Source organism: Sciurus vulgaris, assembly GCF_902686455.1.
Source record: "Sciurus vulgaris genome assembly, chromosome: 1".
In the NCBI taxonomy this organism is placed as follows: domain Eukaryota; kingdom Metazoa; phylum Chordata; class Mammalia; order Rodentia; family Sciuridae; genus Sciurus; species Sciurus vulgaris.
The window spans coordinates 118,950,834-118,973,509 of NC_136461.1; the positions used below are offsets into that span (position 1 = coordinate 118,950,834).

Here is a 22,676-nt window from a genome sequence, read left to right on the forward strand (position 1 = left end):
TAAATGTGAACTGTTGGATATACCTGGCTACTTATCTCCTAAACAAAATTTAGCAATGAATGCATCACAGTTCATCCCCACCTCTGCCCTGAAAGGGTGTCAGTTGTTGAGAACTGAGCCTCAGCGTATGAGATGACAACTTTGGGGATACTGAGCCAATGGAGTTAGGACCTTACGAATAGTGACTAGTAGGGATTGAAGAGGATAGAACATGCACAAAAGTAGTATTTATATCAGTCCATTCAAGTTTCTACTTCTTATCTGAAGAGGAATGAAAAAGAACCAATTCATAGCCAAACTGAAATAATTAACACCCCATTCATTCATCGTTAGCTGCATTCAACTCTCCAGGGGGATTTTTCTAACTTGAGGGTGAATTAGCCAGTGACTAAGTGTGAGAGAAAAAATAGATGGGGCTCCCACAAACTTTGTTCATTATAGTCAACCTTTTTTAAGTTCCTGGAATTGAGTTGATAGAACCAATAGAACCAAACAAGGAAGTTAAGAAGAATTTACTTTGTAAGACCTATAATTCCTCTATCACATGGAAATAAGATGACATATAATTGTAAACTCTACATAAACTCCAATATGCAGTACAGTTTATGCAGAGGTAATCTGACCTTAAAATATGGTCAATATAAAGTTAGCAGGATAATTTTTATCTTTTCTCTGTACATATTATGTGTCTTGATTCTAAGGAAATTTTATGCATCAACCTCACATGTAGCTAATGCCTCAACATCACATGTAGCTAATGCCTCAAGTTTACACCTTTGCATCTGCATACTATTGAGCAGTAGTCTATCTATTGGGTGTAGAGAGGGTACTCTCAAGCCACTATAATATACCCTTGCCTTAATCCACGTGTGCCAACCCCTACGTAGAGTACAAGAGAAGCTCCAGGTGAAAAAGGGATGCTGTACTGAACAGGAGTTCCTGAACTTAGATCCTCCTGCCTCAGCCTCCTGAGTTGCTGGGACTACAGGTATACACCACAGTGCCTAGTTTATGTAATATTTTTGAAGAATTGCCAAACAATTTTTCACATTCTCTGCTTCATTTTACTTACAACTAATACACAAGGGTTCTTCCACATTCTCATCAACACTTATTTGTTATTGTTAAAATAAGAACCACTCCTAATGGGTGTGAAGTATTATTTAATTGTGGTTTTGATTTGGTTCCTGATATTAGTGAAGTTGAACATCTTCTTGTGTGTTTATACTGGTTCTTTGTGAATTTTCTTTTGAGAACTATTTTTTTCAAATTCTTAGCTCACCTTCCAATTGCTTTTGTTTTTAGTTGTAGGAGGTGTTTTATATATTATGACTATTAACCCCATATCAAATAGTAAGAAAAATGATTTAAAAATATTTTCCCCATTCTGTATGTTATCTTTTAATGCTCAAAATGTTTTGATCTTGATGAAGTCTAATTCATCCATTTTTTTCTTTTGTTGCCAATGCTTTGGGTACCTATCCAAGAAATAATTGCCAAATACAAGGTTGTGAAAATTTTTCCTATGAACAGAAGAATTGTACAGTTTTTACAGTTGAGTTCTTGATCCATTCTGAGTTAAATTTTGGATGTGGTTGTCTTAGTCTGTTTTCTATTGCTATGATTGAATACCACAGACTAAGTTTCAAGAATAGAGATTTATTTAACTGTGACTGGAAGTGGAGAGATTCAAGAGCATGATGTGGGCACCCACCATCATCTGGTGAGGGCATTCTTTTTTTTTATTTATTGTAAACAAATGGGATACATGTTGTTTCTCTGTTTGTACATGGAGTCAAGGCATACCATTTGTGTAATCATAAATTTACATAGGGTAATGTTGTTTGATTCATTCTGTTATTTTTTTCCTTCCCCCCCACCCCTCCCACCCCTCTATTCCCCTCTATACAGTCCTTCCTTCCTCCATTCTTGCCCCCCTCCTTAACCCTAACCCTAAACCTAACCCTAACCCTAACGTTAACACCTCCCACACCCCATTATACATCATCACCCGCTTATCAGCAAGATCATTCGTCCTTTAGTTTTTTGAGATTGACTTATCTCACTTAGCATGATATTCTCCAATTTCATCCATTTGCCTGCAAATGCCATAATTTTATCATTGTTTATGGTGAAGTAATATTCCATTGTATATATATGCCACAGTTTCTTTATCCAGTCATCAACTGAAGGACATCTATGTTGGTTCCACAATCTGGCTATGGTGAATTGAGCGGCAATGAACATTGATGTGGCTGTATCTCTGTAGTATGCTGATTTTAAGTCCTTTGGGTATAGGCCAAGGATTGGGATAGCTGGGTCAAATGGTGGTTCCATTTCAAACTTTCTAAGGAATCTCCATACTGCTGTCCAGAGTGGCTGCACTAATTTGGAACACCACCAGCAATGTATGAGTGTACCTTTTTCCCCACATCCTCGCCAACACCTATTGTTGCTTGTGTTCTTGATAATCGCCATTCTAATTGGGGTGAGATGGAATATTAGGGTGGTTTTGATTTGCATTTCTCTTATTACCAGAGATGTTGAACATTTTTTCATATATCTGTTGATTGCTTGTACCTCTTCTGTGAAGTGTCTGCTCATTTCCTTAGCCCATTTGTTGATTGGGTTATTTGTATTCTGGGTGTACAGTTTCTTGAGTTCTTTATAGATTCTGGAAATTAGCGCTCTATCTGAAGTATGAGTGGCAAAAATTTTCTCCCACTCTGTAGGCTCTCTCTTCACATTACTGATAGTTTCCTTTGCTGAGAGAAAGCTTTTTAGTTTGAATCTATCCCAGTTGTTGATTCTTGCTTTTATTTCTTGTGCTATGGGAGTCCTGTTAAGGAAGTCTGATGCTAAGCCAACAAGTTGAAGATTTGGACCTACTTTTTCTTCTATAAGACACAGGGTATCTGGTCTGATTCCGAGGTCCTTGATCCATTTTGAGTTGAGTATTGTGCAGGGTGAGAGATAGGGGTTTAATTTCACTCTGTTGCATATGGTTTTCCAGTTTTCCCAGCACCATTTGTTGAAGAGGCTATCTTTTCTCCATTGCATATTTTTGGAACCTTTGTCTAGTATGAGAAAATTGTATTTATTTGGGTTTGTGTCCGTGTCCTCTATTCTGTACCATTGATCTACCTGTCTATTTTGGTACCAATACCATGCCGTTTTTGATACTATTGCTTTGTAATAGAGTTGAAGATCTGGTATTGCGATACCACCTGCTTCGCTCTTTCTACTGAGGATTGCTTTAGCTATTCTGGGTTTCTTATTCTTCCAGATGAATTTCATAATTGCTTGCTCTATTTCTGTAAGGTACGTCATTGGGATTTTAATTGGAATTGCATTGAATTTGTATAGCACTTTTGGTAGTATGTTCATTTTGACAATATTAATTTTTTCTATCCAAGAACATGGGAGATCTTTCCATCTTCTAAGGTTTTCTTTAATTTCTTTCTTTAGTGTTCTGTAGTTCTCACTGTAGAGGTCTTTCACCTCTTTTGTGAGATTGATTCCCAAGTATTTTATTTTTTTCGATGCTACTGTGAATGGGGTAGTTTTCCAAATTTCTCTTTCTGAAGATTCATCACTTATGTCTAAAAATGCATTGGATTTATGAGCATTGATCTTGTAACCTGCTACTTTACTGAATTCACTTATGAGTTCTAAAAGTTTTCTGGTGGAATTTCCAGGTCCTCTAAATATATAATCATGGCATCAGTGAACAGGGATAGTTTGAGTTGTTCTTTTCCTATTTGTATCCCTTTAATTTCATTGGTTTGTCTAATTGCTCTGGCTAGAGTTTCAAGGACGATGTTGAATAGAAGTGGTGAAAGAGGGCATCCCTGCCTTGTTCCAGTTTTTAGGGGGAATGCTTTCAGTTTTTCACCATTTAGAATGATATTGGCCATGGGCTTAGCGTAGATGGCCTTTACAATGTTAAGGAATGTTCCCACTACCCCAATTTTTTCTAGTGTTTTGAGCATGAAGGGATGCTGTATTTGATCGAATGCTTTTTCTGCATCTATTGAAATAATCATGTGATTCTTAACTTTAAGTCTGTTGATATTGTATTGTGAATGACATTTATTGATTTCCGGATGTTGAACCAACCTTGCATCCCTGGGATAAAACCCACTTGATTATGGTGCACTATCTTTTTTATATATTTTTGTATGCAATTTGCTAAAATTTTGTTGGGAATTTTTGCATCAATGTTCATTAAGGAAATTGGTCTGAAATTTTCTTTCCTCCATGTGTCTCTGTCTGGTTTAGGTATCAGGGTGATATTGGCTTCATAGAATGAGTTTGGGAGGGTTCCCTCCTCGTCTATTGCATGGAATACTTTGAGGAGTATTGGAATGAGCTCTTCTTGAAAGGTTTTGTAGAGCTCGGCTGAGAACCCATCTGGTCCTGGACTTTTCTTTGTTGGTAGGCTTTTGATGAGCTCTTCTATTTCATTGCTTGAAATTGATTTATTTAAGTTGTGTATGTCCTCCTTATTCAGTTTAGGTAATTCATATGTTTCTAGAAACTTGTTGATGTCTTCGAGGTTTTCTGTTTTGTTGGAGTATAGATTTTCAAAATAGCTTCTAGTTATGTTTTGTATTTCACTCGTGTCTGTAGTGATATATCCTTGCTCATTCCAAATTTTAGTAATTTGAGTTTTCTCTCTCTTTGTTAGTGTGGCTAAGAGTTTATTGATTTTGTTTATTTTTTCAAAGAACCAACTCTTTGTTTTGTTAATTTTTTCAATTGTTTCTTTTGTTTCAATTTCATTGATTTCAGCTCTGATTTTAACTATTTCCTGTCTTTACTACTTTTGGTGTTGGTCTGCTCTTCTTTTTCTAGGGCTTTGAGCTGTAGTGTTAAGTCGTTTATATGTTGATTTTTACTTCTTTTGTTGAATATACTCCGTGAAATAAATCTTCCTCTAAGTACTGCTTTCATAGTGTCCCAGAGATTTTGATATGATGTGTCTTTGTTCTCGTTTACGTCTAAGACTTTTTTAATTTCCCTCCTGGTGTCTGTTATCCATTCATCATATAATAATGTATTATTTAATCTCCAGGAATTGGAGAAGTTTCTGTTTTTTATTCTGTCATTTATTTCTAATTTCAATCCATTATGATCTGATAGAATACAAGGTAGTATCTCTATCTTCTTGTACTTGCTAACGTTAGCTTTGTGGCATAAAATATGGTCTATTTTAGAGAAGGATCCATGTGCTGCTGAGAAGAAAGTGTATTCGTTCTTTGTTGGATGGTATATAAACTGTGGTAAATATATACAATGGAATATTACTCAGCCATAAAGAATGATAAAATTATGGCATTTGCAGGCAAATGGATGAAACTGGAGAATATCATGCTAAGTGAGATAAGCCAATCTCACAAAACCAAAGGACGAATGATCTCGCTGATAAGTGGATGATGACACATAATGGGGGGTGGGAGGGGTTAGTGTTAGGGTTAGGGTTAGGTTTAGGGTTATGGTTAAGGAGGGGGGGCAAGAATGGAAGGAAGGACTCTATAGAGGGAAAAGAGGGGTGGGAGGGGTGGCAGGGGAAGGGAAAAAATAATAGAATGAATCAAACAACATTACTCTATGTAAATTTATGATTACACAAATGGTATGCCTTGACTCCATGTACAAACAGAGAAACAACATGTATCCCATTTGTTTACAATAATAAAAAAAAATCTAGTAATGTCTGAAAAGGTACATCACAGGCATGTAAGGTTTATTCCAGAAAAGGAACACTGGCTAAATATCTAAAAATCAAACAGCATAATTAATCACCTTAACAGATCATAGGAGAATAGTCATATGTTCATCTCAACAGATAGAAAAAGATCTGAAACATTCAATATCTGTTCAGGAGAAGATCTCTCAGTAAATTAGGAACTGAAGGGAATGTCCTCAGTTTGATAAAGGACAACTAAAAGCTAATATCCCAACTAATGGGATGTGAATGTTGATATTTTATGCTTCCAAGCTTGGGAACAAACCAAGAACATCTGAGTTTGTCATTTCTATTCAGCATTGCACTGGATGTTTTGATATTATTAAGAATTAATAAGGCAAAATGAAGGAATTAACCATTAATCCTGAAAAGCAATAAGTCTACATATATTACAAGTGACTCAGTAGTGTATAAAACAGAACATTTAATTGTGTTCTGTTGTTCTTTCTCAGTCCAGAGTGAATAGTTACTACAGTCTGCAAAGTCTGCTGGAGAACCAGATTAGCAATATTATAATCCAATTCAGGATAAAGGGCAATTAGATAGTATCTGATCGGAAGTGCAACAATGAGTTAACCATTTTTACTTTATGTAAAATTTAAATAAATACAAATACTAGCAAAAACCAACACAGAATACATGTTATGGTGGACAAAATGACATATAGAAGCAATTCAGTCTAATAAAATTACATTTAATAGAAAATAATGGCTAGGAAAGAAAAATGCACAAAATCTTTATATTCAATATTTGATGCATCAGTTTTTTTACTATGTACTTTTATATAAAAATAATTTATATAACATATAAAATCTTTTTATGTAAAATGATTTATTACAATAATATACTTTTAATACAGTATAAATAAAAATTGGAAAGAGAAATTATTTAATTGTGGTTTTAAAATAATGGAATTAGCTTGCTTAATGGAATTCATTTGGTGTATTTTGTCATAGATACTTTAGTTTGGAGATTTAAGAACAGAGTGATCCCCAGAAGACCGGAGGAATTAGGCTTGTTTAGATTACGAATGCAGTTTGCAAATCTTATTTAAGTTTGACTGAAACTGTGGGACAAAATATGGTGGAAGTAGCCCAGAGGCAGAAAAAATCCTGCATTTACAGCACAGTCTCACCTACAAAGCTCCCCACACCAATAAAGTTTACTTAAAAGTACCAAACTGAGTTTTCCTGTTCATCTTAAAGTAGTGGGTTAAGAGAATGATCCTAACAGACAAGCAGCTGTAATTGCAGGTGAGCATACTGCATCAGGCACCAGAATTTCAATTTGGAACGGAGTGAAACAGCACATTTTTTAAACACCTGCTGACGCTTGTGAATGTTTATATTTTACCACTAGGTGGCGTGGAACGCTAAATAGTTAACCAAGGCTGTAAGGCTGTGGAGTATTGAGGCTTTCTTGGCGGGAGGGGATGGGGGGGGGGAGTTGGGGAGACTGATTTTTAATTTTTTTTTTGTTTCATACACATATACATAAATTCTTCAACATAACACGATAGTGGCAGACTCCTCTGTACCATGCCTACTGAAGCAGCTGTGACAGCTCGCTTCAGCGGCCTTGCACATCCTCTGCGCCTTTGCCCCAAGACTCTTCTTGCCCTGTGATTGGGACACCTGAGAGAAGCCATTTGGCCCATGTGAACACTCAGAACTTCAGGTGTAGGGAGGTAACAGACCCTGGACAATCCTTGACTATTACCGGATGGGAGGTCATGAGCATGTGCTCTCTCATCTCTCAGGTAGATAATTCAGAGGCACAATCAGTATGGAGGATCAGAAGCTCCCAGCGAGTCAGACCCCAGTTTTCCATAGTGGTGGCAAGGCTGATGACACCACCCTATTGGCTTTCCATCCCGTCTTATTTTACCCTTCCTAGTGTCCCACTCCTGTTACCTGGTGTCATGCCCCAAATAAAGTTTTATCTTTAAAGCTCCAATGCCAAGGTAGACTACTTTGGTTTTCTCTTCTTTTCTGTTTTAGGATCTCTATTGTGGAAGAAACCCAAGCATGATCCACTACTATTTTTTTAAAAGATATTTTTAGTTGTCGATGGACATAACTTTATCTTAAGTATATTTTTATTGGTTCTGAGGATAAAACCCAGTGCCTCACACGTGCTAGGCAAGTGCTCTAACAATGAGCCACAACCCTGCCAGATCTACTACTCTTATAAAGAATATTTTCAGCACTCAGAAATCTCCTTCACGGCTGCCCTTTCCAGTCAGTGCCTTTTAAAGGCAACCAATATTCCGATCTCTACCACCTTAAATTAATTTTGATTCTGTTTTTGAACCTCACATTACTGGAATCTTGATGGTAAGTACTATTTTATCTCTGCCTTTTTTGATTGAATGTTATTTCTGTGATTTATCCATGTTGTTGCATGTTAACAGTAGCTCAACCTTTTTTCATTACTGGGTAGTATTCCATCATGTAAATATACAACAATTTATCCATTCTTCTGTAAATGTACATTTAATTGTTGCGAGATTTTAGCTATTTTGAATAATACTACTTTAAGCATTTTTGTAAATGTCTTTTTTTTTTTTTTTTTTTTTGGTAGTATTGGAGATTCAATCCAGGGGCACTCTACCTCTGAACCACATCCCCAACACTTTTTAAATTTTATTTTGAGGTAGGTTCTTGCTAAGTGCTCAGGGTGGCCACAGACGTGTGATATTGCTGCCTCAGCCTCCCATGTAGTGCCACCACACCTGCTTTGTGCATGTCTTTATGAACATAAGCACTTGTTTCTCTTGGGAATACACATAGAAATGGGATTGATTGGTCGCAGGTTATATGTATTTTTTGAAATTTATTAAATTTCATATTTTATTGGTAATTATTAACATACTGTATATATTAATGAGATTTGGTGTGATATTTCTATACCTACATATAGCAAGCACAGATTAAGTCTAACTTTCCTTTTTTCACATTCCCCTGCCTTCCCCACCCCTTCCAAACATCGATTAATCACTCTTTTATATTCAGGTTGAATTTTGTTTAGCTTTGAGGGAATATGCACTGCTAGTCTTTCGGTGTCTGGGCTTGTTTCGTTTACTATATTGTCCTATGTTCCATTCATTTTGCTGCAAATAGCAATAGTTTCTTTATTATCTAATAATATTCCATTGTGTATATATGCCATGCTTTAAAAATCCATTCATCTGTTGATAGGCACCTAGATCAATTTCATATCTTAGCTCTTGTGAATAGTGTTGCATAAACATGAGTGTCTAGGTCTTTCTTTAATGTGATGATTTGCTTTCATTTGGATGAACACCCAGAAGTAGAATAGCTGAATTATATGGTAGATATCTTTTCAGTTTGTTTTTTGAACAACCATACTGAAACTGTTCTCCATGGTGACTGTACTAATTTAGATTCTCTCCAGCAATGTGTAGGAGTTCCTTTCTCTCACCAGCATTTGTTATTTATTTACTCATTTATTTTTTGGGCACTGGGGATTGAGCCCAGGGGAATTTTGCCACTGAGTGACTTCCCCAGCCCTTTTTATTTTTCATTTTGAAACAGGGCCTTGCTAAGTTGCCTAGGTTGGCCTTGAACTTGGAATCCTACTGTCTTAGCCTCTTGAGTAGCTGGGATTAAAGGAGTGTGCCCCTGCACTCAACCACTCATTCTAAGTGGGGTGAGATGATCTCTTATCATAGTTTTGATCTGCATTTCCCTGATGGTTAATTATAGTGAGTATTTCTCCATATATTTATGAGCCATTTGCATTTCTTCTTTTGAAAAGAGCCTTTTCAGATCATTTGTCCATTTTGAAATGGATTATGTATTTGTTATTGTTTTCTGAGTTCCATATTTATTCTTGATATTAACCCTCTGTGAGATACATAGTTGGCAAGCATTTTCTCCCATTCTGTGCATTGTTTCTTCACTTTGTTGACTGTTTCCTTACTGTGCAGAAGCTTTTCAGTTTGACGTTATTTCATTTTTCAATTTTTGTTCTCTGTGATTTTTGGGAGTTTCATCCAGAAAGTCATTGTCTGTTGCAACATTCCAATAGCTTGAAATATTTCCTGTTTTCTTTACTATTTTTAAATTTCTGGTGTTCCATTTAAGTCTTTTATCCACTTTGAGTTGAGTTTTGTACAGGGTCAGACATAGGGGTCCAGTTTCCATCTTCTGCATGTGGATATCCATTTTTCCCAGCATGATTAATTGAAGGGATTGTCATTTCTCCAACATATGTTTTAGGGGCCTTTGTTTAGCATCAACTAGCTGTAGATGTGTGAGTTTATTTCTGGGATCTCTCTCTCTCTTTTCTTTCTTCCTTCCTTCCTTCCTTCCTTCCTTCCTTCCTTCCTTCCTTCCTTCCTTCCTTCCTTCCTTCCTTCCTTCCTTTCTTTCTTTCTTTCTTTCTTTCTTTCTTTCTTTCTTTCTTTCTTTCTTTCTTTCTTTCTTTTTAGTAGTCACACAAGTCTAAGCCACATTTATTTGCACAGGTATAGCAATGGGAAACAGATACTCAAGTTCCTATGAATTCATAAGACAATGAAGTTAATAATCATTTGGTACACTTGTGTGCTATCTTGCTTATGTATTCAAGTCTAGATGAACTTCCTTCATTTTGTAATCTTTCATTTGACACATCCTTAAACAAAAATTCTTGAAAACACATATTGTCATGTTTCAGTTAGAGCCAACACAAAAGTTAAGAGCACAAACTCAAAAACCAAGTTTAGAAGGTTCTTCTAACTCCCTCCCCAAGAAAGAAGTCGTTAGTTCAACAGATGCATATACTGACCTCACGAGTAACCATGAAGATGAGAGAATGATTCTCCCATAACCAGGAGGAAAATGAAAACCAAATCATACCATTAAGTTATCTACCAACTATATGGTTTAAAATGAGAAACAGGACAATGCTTAGGTTAAAACAAGGGAGATGAGAAAATAGAAAGTGATCTCAGAACAAACTACTCATCCTCAAAGTTGCAAAGATCTGACTCTGAGAACTCAAAATAATTGTCTAAGGCAAATGGAAGTTACGAAGCCTTCAAAAACATTCTCATCATGCTCAATATCCAGTTATAAAAACTGAAAATGACACCAAGAGGATATTTATTGTACAGGTGTCAACAAGGACATCCCCCAAATAATGAAAGAAATGCACATTTATTGCTAGAACACAAAGTGGCTTGGGCACTGGGTTCGAATCTCAGCACCACATAAAAATAAGTAAATAAATAAGTAAATTAAATAAATAAAATAAAGGTATTATGCCCATCTACAACTAAAAAAAATAGCAATGTATGATACAGAATTAGAAGGGAACAAACAGACTTAAAGATTTACCTATTAAAATATACAGATTCTTAGTTAAGAGTATAGGATATTTTAAAAAGTTGTCAAGGAATGTTCATCTTTTATTATTATTATTATTATTATTATTATTATTATTATTTTTACATATGTTGGAACCTGACAATTTTGATAAATAACTCCTACAAAATTATGCAAAAAGTACAAGAATGTCTGATAAACAACCAGTTTGTATTTTCCAAAAAGGCTTTTTTCACAACAAGCAATTAAAGGCAGCATTCTCCTTAAAGGTGATCTTTTTACTCATCAAGAAATCTTTTGCTGCAAAGAATAAGCTCGGAAAGCCTGGCTTCTTCCATTAACCGCCTTTTGTCTTTCCTGTCTGTTTTTCGGTCTCTTTCACTTCCTGAAGATCCTTTGACTGGATGACTACTGTCTGATATAGACCTCTTTCTGCGGGAGTGGGAATTCGTGCCCTTTGATCCTTTTGCATCTCAACTACAACAACCTTTGGAAGGTTTGTGACTTCTCTCCAGTCCTGAATCTCCCTTTGCTTCGGCTCCACGCTCCTTCTGTGCTTTCTATCTCTATTATGCCCTGTTCCCTACTCTGACTGCTACGCTCACTGCTTTCAGTACTGCTGCTGCCACCACTTGTACTGGAACTACTACTGGAACTGCCTCCTCTGCTGCTACTGGTTGAACTGCTACTAGTACTGCTACTGCTGCTGTTTCAACTTCTGCTCTTCCTTGTTTCATTTCTAACTGGACCTCTACTTCTGCTTCTACTTTTGGCATTACTTTTGCTTTCTGAATGTGCCAGTCAAGAGTGGCTCTATGGGCACTTCAGTGAGTTTGACAGTCTCTATAGGAAACTCCTTTCGCTCAGGTAGTAAATTCCTTTGCTCCTCAATAACCTGAGGTGGTGGATGTAAGACAGTTAATAGCAAAGTCTCAGGCTGAGAGAGAGGCTGGGGTTGAAGTACTAGCTGGGACTGAGGTTGGGGCAGGGACTGAAGTTGAGGTTGAGCCACAGGCTCAGGTTGGGGTTCAGATTCTTTTTCTTCTTTTTCCTCAGATTCCTTTTCCATTTCTAGAGCATTAACATTTTTTACCCCAGGAGAGATTTACATTCTTTATTTGGCTTAATGTCAAATTCCATCTCTGGTTCCAATTCTTTGCAGTTTCATTTTCTGAGATTCTATACTTTTACCTTGATTAGTTTCCATTACCTCCTGCTCAGCAATTACATTTTTGACATTCTCAACCATCTCTAGCACATCTGTAACTTTTTGGGGCTATGTTGCTGCTTCTCTGCCGTGTCCACCATGACCAAACTCTTGGGTCTGACGAGGGGCAAAAGCGGGTTGGAAAATAAAGATTCACAGACACAAATCTTGAAGATTAACCTGGAATAAGGTGGAACCTGCTCTCTGATGGAGATGCAGTTCTAAAGAGTTATGCCAGCAACATATTTATATATGTCTCATTATCAATTTAGAGACTATGCAAGCATTATTCTTTGTATTCAGGAAAGTTACAGAAACTAGAACATCCTAGGTAGCTTTTCCACAGTTGCAATCCACAATTGCTCTCAAGAAAGTCCATTGTTAAAAGTCGCTGTAAGGCAGACAGGAACCTGAGAAGTGGAGCTGGTGAAACATTGTGGTTGTCTATCATAAGGGTTTCTTCCTTCCGGGGAGCTGTGTGCCTGAGATCAAGGTCAGAGCTGATAGGACTCTTGCACAGAGCCTCCTCATGCAGGGCATTGCTAAAGCAGCTAGGCATCTTGGGCCCTTGCACAGGTACTTTCCTAGGAACCAAGCATGCCACAGCCATGAGGGCATCAGAGACCCCTGATCTCAGTAACTGCTCTCCCATTCTCTGTCGCTGCTCTCAACTTTTCTCCTTTTCCCTTACCTCAGTTTCCTCCTCCATCTTCACCCCCATTTCCTGTTTTTGTTCCTCTTCCTTCCTTTCTTTCTCTGTATCACTATGAACCACATGTACTTCTTTTCCTCTTCCTCTCCTGCTTCCTCTATTTCTACATCATTGTTCTCAGCACCTGTCTTCGCCAACTCTTCCTCTTGCTGAGCCACCTTACCCTCTTCTTATTCTGCTTCTGTTCTTCATTATGCACCCCTTGATACTCTTCTTCCTTCACTGATTGTCTTCTGGGCCTAGCCCTCATTTTATTTATTTGTTCTGAAAATCTGATGTATCTATCTTCAAATAAAGCATTCATTTTTCTCTGTAATTTTTCTATTAGTTTTTGGGTAGCTGGATACATTCTTCCAGGAATATAGAATAAATGGGGCTTTGTCTTAGCTATGATGTATTTAATTATCTTGGCATTATGCTCATTCCACTCTTCTTGCAACTGCGTAAACTCAACCTTCTGTTCCAAAAGCTGAAATTCTGTTTAGCAGGTCTCCAAATAGTTCTCTCTGCTCATTTTCAACCTGCTTTCCCTCTTCCTCTGCCTGAACTTCAAGTTTTTGTTCAATTTCCTGGCAGCTCTTTTGCTTTTCAGCATCCTCTACCTCCACCAGGACCAGAAAGGGCCAGCAATCTGGCCTGATGAGCCTCGGGTCATTCAGGTCTCTCCCATGGGCTGGGGAATATTCTCACCCACATTGTTTCGACTCTCTTTGGCCTGTTCTAGCTGTTCCTGCAAAGTTCTCATTGTGCTGCTGTCTTCTCCCTGCAGCAGGCTTCAATGCTGCTCTCTAGGCCACGCCAGCCGTGCTGCACCGTGAGACGCGAAACGACTGACCTGAGATCTCTATTTGCTCTGTTGGGCTGGGTGTCTGTTTCTATGCCAATACCAATCTGCTTTTGTTACTTCACCTCTGTTGTGTGTCCTGAAATCAGGCATCGTGTGCTTCCAGCTTTCTTCTTTTCATTCAAGATTGCTTTGCCTACGTGGGATGTTTTGTGCTTCCGTATGAAGTTTAGGACTGCTTTTCCTAGTTCTGTGAAGAATGCCATTGGTATTTTGATGGGGATTACATTGAATCTGTACATTACTTTGGAAAATGTGGATATTTTAACAACAGAAATTCTTCCAGTTCATGAACATGGGAGGTCTTTCCTCTTTGTGTGCTTCTTTAATTTCAAGGCTACTTGTTCTCTGGGTTATAGGGTGATGTTGTGACCAGCGAGACCAAACTCTTGGATCCAGCGAGGGGCAAAGGGGGATTGGAAAATAAAGATTCACAGATGCAGATTTTGAAGATTAAACTGGGATCAGGTGGAGCTCTGCTCCCTGATGGAGATGCAGGTCTAAAGAGTTATGCCAGAAATCTTTACTTATATATGTCTCATTATTAGGCTAAAGACTATGCAAGCATTATTCTTTGTATTCAGGAAAGTTACAGAAACTAGGACATCTATGTAGCTTTCACACAGTTGCAATTCACAGTTGCAAAGTACAATGTTAGGAGCTTTGTGTAGCTCTCAAAAAAGTCCATTGTTAAAAGTTGCTGTAAGGCAGACAAGAACCCGAAAAGAGAAGTGGAGCTGGTAAAACACTGTGGTTGTCTAGCATAAGAGTTCCTTCCTTCCGGGGAGCTGTGTGCCTGAGATCAAGGTCAGAGCTGATAGGACTCTTGCACAGAGCCTCCTCATGCAGGGCATTGCCACAGCAGCTAGGCATCCTGTGCCCTTGCATAGAAACATTCCCAGGAACTGGGCATGCCACAGCCATGAGGGCATCAGAGACCCCTGATCTCAGAAACTGCTCTCCCATCCTCTGTTAGTATTCTCAACAGGGCTCCACGTGGGCTTGGAAGCCTGTCTTGGACTTTCTCCTTGGCTTAGTCTCCAGGCAGCTGGGATTGTGGTGTTGTAGCCACCCTTGTCATCATGGGGGAAATGACAGTAAAGTTAAAAGAATAACGAAAGGCTGTGGCTGCTAGGCCATAGGGTAGGACAGACTCCAGCAGTGGGTCCAGCCCTGGCAGCCCAGATCGTGGGAACTGGAGAAGGTACAATGTGGGCTCCTCTCTGACAGTACAGTCATGTGAACTCTAGGCAACTCTCCTGGTTGTGTCTGGGGTTTGTGAGTTCTGTGAAATCTCTGCAGTCATCTGTGGTGGCAGTGGGGACCATCGGGGATCTCCAGCTTACTTTACCCCATAAGAAATCTGTCTTGGTCAATCCAGGCAGGACAGAGCATGTGGGAGAGACAGGGGTCTCACTGGCCTTTCTGTGATGGGTTTTTATGTATTGCAGGGATCTTGTTACGGCCCTGATAATCTCTGACTTACTTCCTTAGACATTCTATTCCAAAGATAGTTTTTGTTTTTCTTTTCTTTTTTTTTTTTTTTTTGGAGAAAAATAGTGATAGGCTACTCTATTTGGTCATATTACTGACATTAATTTTCATTTTTTAATGACAGTCAACTAACAATACCACTGATATGCAGTACCAACTTTCTTGTATTTTGAAAAGATATACATATATATACTTTCTGTCCCACCTGAATTGGCTCAGTCCCAAGACCAACCTCTCCTTATGGAGAAAAAGTAAGCTGGAGATCCACAGTGGTCCCACTGTGACAGCACGTGACTGCACAGATTTCCACAGAACTTGCAGACCCCAAACACAGTATAGCATATCTGTATCTGTGTCTCTCCCTCTGTTTCTGGTCTGGACCCCTTATTCTCATCACTTATTTTATAAGCCTATCCTTGTGTTGATACAACCCTGTCTCAGGTACTTTAGATTTTTAATAAGTCTTGATAATCATTAGAACACCTTTCCTACTTTGCATTTTACCAGTACATCTTTGGGTATTCTTGACTATTTCTTTGCTTATAATTATTTGTGGAATTAACTTGTCAACTTCCATGAAATACCTGCTGAATTTGATTCAGATTGCTCAGATTGCTAGTTGAAATTGAGGAAACTGACATGTCTGTAATACATTTAAAAATTTTTTTTAAAGAAGCCTATGTGGTTTTGCTTGTGGCATAGTTAAAAAAATTATTTTAGAGGCAAAAGGTAGTGGAATACAAAGGATTACCCCTGGCATTCATGTTTTTTATTACTGGGAATACAGTATCTTGGACACCATGCACAAAACAATTCCAGGCACAAAAATCCAGTAGGGATTATAAAATAAGTGAAATCAAGGGTCAATAATTTTCTAGAGTACAATTGGAGGCAAGCAAAACCTTCTTAGCAATATTAATATAAAGAACAGCTTGAACAAGTGCACAGGAGCTGCTATGGACCCTCAGTATGTCATCCTGAAAGTCCAGTGATATGAGAGAAAGCACGTCCAGGAGAGACCTATTTGAGGAAAAAAACAGAAAATAGATTTTCAGAAAATAGAATTACAAGAAAGACTTATACTGAAATTTTGTTTCTTTTTCTTTTTTCCAGTGGTGGTGGTGGTGCTATTTTTCTATTTTATTGTAAAACATACCATGGAAACAAAATGATGTACCATATTTGTGTACAATGAATCAAAATGTAGTCTGTAAAAAAAAATTATAAAATAAATAAAAAAATAGATAAGGCATAATGCAAATATATAAAGTTAATAGAACAATTATACATTCAACTCTAATGCAGCTAAGTTGATTGTTTTCTTGAAATCAAGACAGGAAATAGAACATTGGTGTGATTTGTTCCCCAAAGATTCAATGCTGGAATCTTCGTCTTCAATATAAAGGTATTGAGAAGTGATAGATTTTCAAGGGGCGAGGCCTAGTGGAAGGTGATCAGGTCCTGGGGACACACTATAATTTGGATGTTGAATGTCTCTAAAGGCTTATGTGTTAAATGTCTGCTTCCCAGGGTGGGGTTAATGGGAGGTGGTGGGACCTTTAGGAGGTAAAGTCCTTAGGTCATTGAAAGCTTGCCCTTGAAGGGATTGTAGGACCTCTGCCTCTTCCTCTTTCCTGTCTTCCTCCTATTTGCTTCCTAGGTTGTGATGCAAGCAGTTTTGCTCTGACATGCTCTCCCAGCATGATGTGCAGCCTCTCCATAGACCCAAAGTGATGGGGTCACCTGATTGTGAACTGGAACATCTAAGATTGTGAGCCAATGAAAGTTTATTTCTTTCAAAGTTAATTATCTCAGGTATTTCATTATAGTGATATAAAACTGGCTAACACAAGAAACCACCCTGTATTCATCAGCTTTCTACTGAGGAGTTAGGAGAAGTTGATACCTGAACTCTAAAGGTATCATATGTGGTGTTTAGTATCCTTTCTGATATCTTCATAAATTTCTAAATTAAAAACCACTTGATATTCTCATGGATATGTATTCCCACTGCCTTGGTCTTACCTGATTATTTCAGCCCAAATTCTGGTGGTCACAGTGAACAAGGATGTAAGCAATGCTAATGTAAATAAAACATATTTAATGTGGCTCATTTTTTCTCTGTATTTTCTGATATTCTATATTTATGGTTTAATATGTGCTTTTCTCTATAGCATCACTTTTATCTTTTTATTCCTTTTAATCCTAGAGTTGAATTTAACTCTTGATATTTATAGAAATAGATTGAATGCATATTTAAGAAACAAAAAATATCCAAAAAAAATCTTTGTTTTACATTTGTATTATGTTCTGGGTTTCCTGAATCTCTTGACTTTCTTTCTTTTCTTTGAAAATAAAAATTATTTTTGAGATTCCTTAACTCTACTTTGGAGTTTTTTGCCTTTTTTCAATCCCGATATTCACTGGTTTCATTAATTCTGGAACATTCTTGGCCACAATTTCTTTAAATATATCCTTTCCCATTATGTGTTTTATCTCTTTATAAAATTCTAATTGAACATATTTTGGAATTTGTACTAATCTTTATATCTTTTTTTTATTGGTATTGGAGATGAAACCCAGGAGCACTCTACCACTGAGCCACATTTTTATTTTATTTCTTTTGAGACAGGGTCTCACTAAGTTGCCCTGGCTGGTCTCAAGGGTGCAAACCTGCTACCTCAGTCTCAGAGTTACTGGAATTAATGGTGGAAGCCACTTCACTTAGCTAAGCTTCATATCTTTCAATGTCATTTTCATTTTCAATGCCTTTATCTCTGTATTGCATTAGAAGAAACTTTTCAGATCTTCCAATTCAGAAATATTTCAAAATTATTCCACTTTTTCTTGTTTAATCCACCTATTTTTGAGTGTTGGTATACTTATAGGAATAAGTTATTTTCGAGGTTAAATTTGCCTTATAAATGTGCCTGGCATTTTATTTTTTAAATACTGTCTCTTTTCTCAAATGATTTCTTTTCATAACTTTAAGTATTTCAAATATAATTTCCTTTCTGTGTAATTTTTTTGGCACCTAAACTATTTAGTTTGTTAACTCCCATTCATTGTGGATATTTCAGTCTCCATCCTCTAGATTTCTATGGTCTAGTGTTAGGAAAGGCTTTTGTGTGGGTATCCTTCACAGCTTCTTTGAGGGAGTTCTCTTGATCAAATTTTATCAGGTGTCACAAGGTATTAAAAATTTGTAATCACTTTTTATCTTATTATGTGTTTTATTCCAGGATCATGCAAATAGATATGTGTAAACTAAAAACTCAAACCGGTGATTTGTAACTCTCAGAATGAGAAAAGCAGAACCAAAACCAACTAATATTTAGCGAGAAGATAGACGAGCTTCCTTCCCTATCTATTTGGGTGGATGTTTTTCTAGTTTATTCCATCACAGAAGTGATGGTACGGAAGAAACCTGAATTCCAACTCTGAACTCCTTTGCCCAGATCTTATCTTCAGATCCAAGAGATGATGACAGCCCAACAGTTAGGAAACTGGACCTAACAATATCTGTGTAAACTGGTGTCAGGTCCTCTCCAGATCCACATTTTTTCTTTGCTTTTTTTTCCCAAGAGGACTTCTCTTATTTTATTGTAAATTTAAAAGAGTTTAAAATATGATTAAAACATATCTGGGTGTTTTCTACTGCATGTCTTTTTAGGCTGTGTAGTGGCCATCTTGACAAAACAGCTACGTAAGTGGGTGTTCTATATTTACACGGAGGAGTCCAAGGGCCATGTGATAAACTAATTTAATACTAATTAATTTATCATTTTTTAATGATAAATGAGGTTTAGAAAGGGTCAAGGAGGAAGGAGTGGAGTTATGCTGAGTGGGTAAGAGAACAGATGAGGCCTGGGAGCTGAGATAAAAGCTAAGTGAAGAATGACGGAGAAAACATGGGGGAGGGAGAAGGGAGGAGCGAGGAGCAGAGTGGGGAAGAGAACAATGGAGGGAAGAGACAGGAGCACAGCAAGTCGGAAAGAACATTGGAGCTGTAAGTGACATTATCTGTTATTCTTTCCAGTTATTTTACATGCAAGAAAATGGAGGCCAGAGTGATGACAAGATCTTTGCAATTCAGTGCAGGTGTCCCATGCAGGAGATCACTGTGACTCTCAGCCTGAAGCTCCTTCTACTGCAAGAAATGTGCTGTGAGAGGAGAAAACACACAGACCATACCCAGGGAGCTGCAAAGGCAAGAGAAAAACTCGAGGGTGTGGGAGGGAAAAGGAGAACCCTATACAGGCATGAAGTTACGACAGGCAGTGGGTTTCTCAGGGAGGGAAACTGAGGTTTGTGTTGGTGAGGTGGGAAGTCAGAGGGCAGAGTGAGATTGTGTGGGGAGGGCAGCTCACATCTGGGTCCTGGGGAGAGCTGTGTGGGGAAGGAGAGATTCAGGAGTTGTGGTGTGTAGGGGAGCAACAATTAGACATGTTGGGAAGAACATGCTTGTAGCCTAAGCAACAATGATCCAAGAAGAGGAGTCCTGAGGGAGGGCCTGTGACAAAGGGAAGAGAGTCCTGGATGTCCCCAGGACAGCTGGTACCCCCTGCCTGGCTGAGTCCTGATTGGCATCTATCTTACTCACACTGGCTTTTCCTCATATGACCAGGGAGCACAGAACTATCTGTGACCCATATAGCCATCTCCTCTCTCAAAAATATTCACTTTCTGTTCCTGGTCATTTCTCCACCTATTTTATTTCTTGACTTTTCCCAAAAGTCTTACTCTTCCTCAGCTCCTCCAGCTCTCATTATCCCCCAGGCAGGTCCCAATGGTCTCCATCCTTTCCTCTCTCCTCCTTCAGATCTTGTCTTTCATCCACTAACTGAGTGCACACTCAGGGGTGGAGTGGACTGGGAAGCTGCAGGTCCACAGCGGGACTCTGACGCAAGCGCCAGCTGCTACCTGCAGCATTACTGATCAGGATCCACTCTGCCAGAGAAATGTTGAGAGGAAGAAGCATTGAATTCTGCTTCATTTCTTTTGATAATCTACTCCCTTCCTCTTTCCTGTGTTATGGTTTAGATATTAGGTGTCCTCCAAATGCTCATGTGTGAGAAAATGCAAGAAGGTTGGGAGGTGAAGCGATTGAGTTATGAGAGCCCTAACCCAATCAGTGAATTAATTCCCTTATAAAGAGTAACTGTGAGCTGGTAGGATGTGGCTTGCAAGGTGGATTCCTGGGGACATGGCTTTGTAGTATATATTTGGTCTTTGATGAGTGGAGCTCGCTCTTTCTTCTTCTTGGTGGCCACGTCCAGACCTGCTTTCCTCCTCCACACTCTGCTGCCATGATGTTCTACCTCACCTTGGCTTTGAAGAGTGGAGTTGGACATCTATGGACTAAGAACTCTGAAACCATGAGCCCCCAAATAAACTTTTTCTCCTTAAAATTGTTTTTGTCAGGCCATTTGATCACAGAGGCAAGAAAGCTTTCTGAAATGCCCCTCTTCCTCATTTTTCTCCTCTGTCTCTTATCGGCATACAACCTTTTGGTCCCAGATCCTCACTGCTTATTTAGTTAATTTTATTTCCTCTTTTTCCTACCCAAATCAAACTGTCCTTTCTTTGCTTCCCCTACTCACACACAAGAGCAGCAGTCATATATTTTGTTAGATTCAGAGATAAATGAATATGTAGAGCCTCATCTTAGCCATGCAGGCTGCTACACCATAAATTTATTTTCACACTTCTGGAGGCTGGGTAGTTCAAGGCAGATTTAGTTTCTAGTGTGACCTGTATTTTGTTTCATCAAAGCACCTTCAGAATATGTCTTCTCAGGGTGGAAAGGTTTTGGGGCCTCCCTGGGATCCCTTTTGAAAGGTAATCTCATTTCTGAGGGTTGAAACTGCATGACCTTATCACCCTCCAAAGACCTCACCTCCTAAGATCATCACATGGGTGGCTAGGATTCTAGTATATGAATTTGGGAGAGGATATAAAGATTCAGATCATAGCAGGGTTGTGTTCAAAAGGCAGGGGAGTGGAAAGTGCTATTATAGGTACTAAAATACAAAATTTCTTATTTCTATGGAAAGTTCTGTCTCTGTGTTTTTATTTGATTTGCCGGTTTTGCATCCCTTGGGCTCAGAGGTACTCACAAGATGGTTGCAGGAACTCTTAGGCACCTGGGGCCCCCATTCCATGACTCCATACAAGCTGCCCACTGACTGCCTATTGCCACCTGCCCTGGCTTCTAAAATGACCTTCGTCTCTGCTGGGTTAAATGGGAAAGTCAATCTCCCCTTCCCAAAGTGGTCACCCCAACACTTGGCACATGGATGACCATTGAGAAATTGCAACTGAATAAATGGAGATGCATGTGATACTTGGAATAAGAGTGGGCAAGAGGCTCACCCTGACCACTTATACAACAACTTGGTTCAGACTCTGGATGGGATAGCTGCACCTATGTTCTGCCATATACTTTTGAGGCCATGTTCCATTCTCCCTTTGTGCTTACAAGGCATGAGATAGTGGCAGGAGCTGATGGCAGAAGGGGCCTGCCCGACAATGAGACCTGGTCACTCAGTGGTGGCAGAGTAGAGGTGGATAGGGAGACAGTGAGGAGTGGGTAGAAGAGTGCTTCCTATGCAGGTGAGGCTGTGGGAGGAAGAAACCTTTAACAGCTGAGGAGGCTCCTGTGAATTGCCATGCAAGTTTCATTGAACTTCACCAATGAAACACAAATTCAATAAAATTACTATAAAATTTAAGGTGGTGATCATATAGAATTATGTGTTACTAATGGCTGCATGTCCCTTGGAGCCAGCCATAGATACATGATCCCCAGACTAATTTTTCCTCTGTGAGACTTTCAATCATGTGACCCTGGTGGCTTTCTCACTAGATAGAAGTTCATGGAAGTCCTATAGATGAGCGAAGGGAACTTTATCTCTGCCCTGGCCAGTTATTTTTTTCTTTTATTTTTAAAATCCTATTATCATATTTGTTCCTTTTAGATATACATGACAGTAGAGTGTATTTTGACATACATACATGGAGTATAACTTCCCATTCTTGTGTTTGTACATGATGTGGGGTTACACTGGTCGTGTGCTTATATATGAACATAGGAAAGTTATATCCAATTCATTCTACTCTCTTTCCTATTCCCATACTCCTTCCTTCCCTTCATTCTCCTTTGTCTAATCCAATGAACTTCTATTCTCCCCCCTCACACACTTATTGTGTGTTAGAATCTGCATATCATACAGCACATTTGGGATCTTGGGTTTTTTGGGACTGGCTTATTTCACTTGGTGTGATAGTTTCTAGTTTCATCCATTTACTGGCAAATACCATATTTCCATTCT

At 38.5% G+C, this 22,676-nt stretch overlaps 1 protein-coding gene and 1 pseudogene across 2 annotated transcripts in view; one reads left to right on the forward strand and one right to left on the reverse strand.

Annotated features, from left to right (window-relative positions):
* LOC306638900 (antigen-presenting glycoprotein CD1d-like) overlaps window positions 1–22,676 on the forward strand; it is a 78,861-nt gene that overhangs the window by 48,631 nt on the left and 7,554 nt on the right. The window lies entirely within an intron of this gene.
* LOC306654325 (pinin-like) lies at window positions 11,341–13,749 on the reverse strand (annotated as a pseudogene). The gene is made up of 3 exons: window positions 13,695–13,749; window positions 12,965–13,635; window positions 11,341–12,377 (listed from the first exon to the last, which is right to left on the reverse strand). The product of its transcript is annotated as a pinin-like (transcript).